At 52.5% G+C, this 1,641-nt stretch overlaps 1 pseudogene across 1 annotated transcript; it reads left to right on the top strand.

Moving 5' to 3' along the window:
* Positions 1 to 846: 846 nt before the first annotated feature.
* Positions 847 to 1,619, top strand: LOC308640279 (olfactory receptor 6E1-like; annotated as a pseudogene). Its single transcript has one exon. The product of its transcript is annotated as an olfactory receptor 6E1-like (transcript).
* Positions 1,620 to 1,641: the final 22 nt, after the last annotated feature.

The following is a 1,641-nucleotide window of genomic DNA, read 5'->3' on the forward strand; positions in this document are numbered from 1 at the left end:
TATGTGTCTCTCGGGAACATCTTGACCTGTTCAAGCCTCCTGATAGGGAACGGTGACGGTGGCGGTAACCCAAGGACGCAGTTATTACTCTTCCCTCCTCGCTTTTGAGTAATTTCCCACAGCTGTTACAAAAGATATATAAGGGGAACAAATTTGGCAATAAAGCGCACACACGCCTCCTCCTGGATGAAGAACCTTGGTGTCCTGTGTATTTCTTAACCCCACCATCCATCGCCGGACTCGGCTTCTGTTAGCCGGACGTGGCACACAGTGCTCAAGTATGTATGTGTCTCCTGTTTGTGTCCCACATTATATCTCTCTTATTTTTGTGTTTTTTTTCTTTTTGCAGGGGGTTGCTGTGGATTGAATTCAGGAGCACTCAACGACTGAACCCCATCCCCAGCCCTATTATGTATTTTATTTAGAAACAGGGTCTCACTGAGTTGCTTACTGCCTTGCTTTTGCTGAGGCTGACTTTGAACTGGTGAACCTCCTGCCTCATCCTCCTGAGTCCCTGGGTTGACAGGTGTGCACCACACCCAGTTTTCACTCATCAGAGAGCAGTCTTCTTGGAGGAAGCAGGTGCTAAATCTCATGATGAAAGTAAGTATTACTTCCTGAAGTGATGTCATTGCGGGCTACATAAGCCAGCATTCCTGTTATGTCCACACCATGACCAGCACTGTAATAAATGTCACTTGTCTCATCTCCACAGAGCAGCAGGATAGGCACTGAATGTCTCTGCATTTCCAAAAAGCCACATAGACCAAGAGACTAAAGACAGGCCAGGAGCAAAGACAGGGACCAGGCTAGGAGAGCAGCCTCCCCCAGCCTGGTGCCTGGGCAATGGCACCTCATGAACCCATCCTCACTGCTGTGCTGGATTTGGAGCTTTTAGGGGTCACAGACGTGCGAGGGCTCCAGCTCCTTCTCTTCATGGTGCTCCTGGTCATTACATGCTGACCCTCCTGGGCAACCTGCTCGTTATCACCCTGACCTTGGCAGACCACCGCCTGCACACTCCTATGTACTACTTCCTGCGCCATTTCTCCCTGCTGGAGGTGGGATTCACGTCCATGGTCACCCTGCAGATGCTGACACACCTCCTCTCCGGTCACAGGACCATTGCCCGTGCCAGGTGCTTTATGCAAACAAGGCTCCTCTTCATCCTAGGCACAGTGGAGTCCTTGCTGCTGGCTGTTATGTCTGGTGACCGCTACCATCTGCCACCTGCTGCACTATCCCACTCTCATGAAGCCCCGTGTGTGCTGCTGCCTGGTGCTGGCCTGCTGGGTCACCATCGTCTTGGTCCTTGGGGTGCTGTGTGCCTGGATGTTTTTCCTGCACTTCTGCGGTCCCCGCATCCTCAACCACTTCTTTTGTGACAGCACCCCCTTGCTGGAGCTGGTGTGTGATGACACCAGGATTCTGCAGCTGGTCAGCTTCCTGGTGGCCATGTGCACCCTGGTCAGCACTCTGCTGTTGACGGTTTTGTCATACTGCAGCACTGTTCTGCACCTGCCCGTATCTGGGGGCTGCAGCAAGGTCCTCTCTACCTGCTCCTCCCACATGCTGGTGGTGTCACTCAGCTACTGCATAATCATGTACCTGAAGCCCATGCAAACTGGGCACATGACCCTC

Source organism: Spermophilus citellus (genome assembly GCF_964194105.1).
Source record: "Spermophilus citellus genome assembly, contig: SCAFFOLD_370, whole genome shotgun sequence".
Taxonomy (NCBI): domain Eukaryota; kingdom Metazoa; phylum Chordata; class Mammalia; order Rodentia; family Sciuridae; genus Spermophilus; species Spermophilus citellus.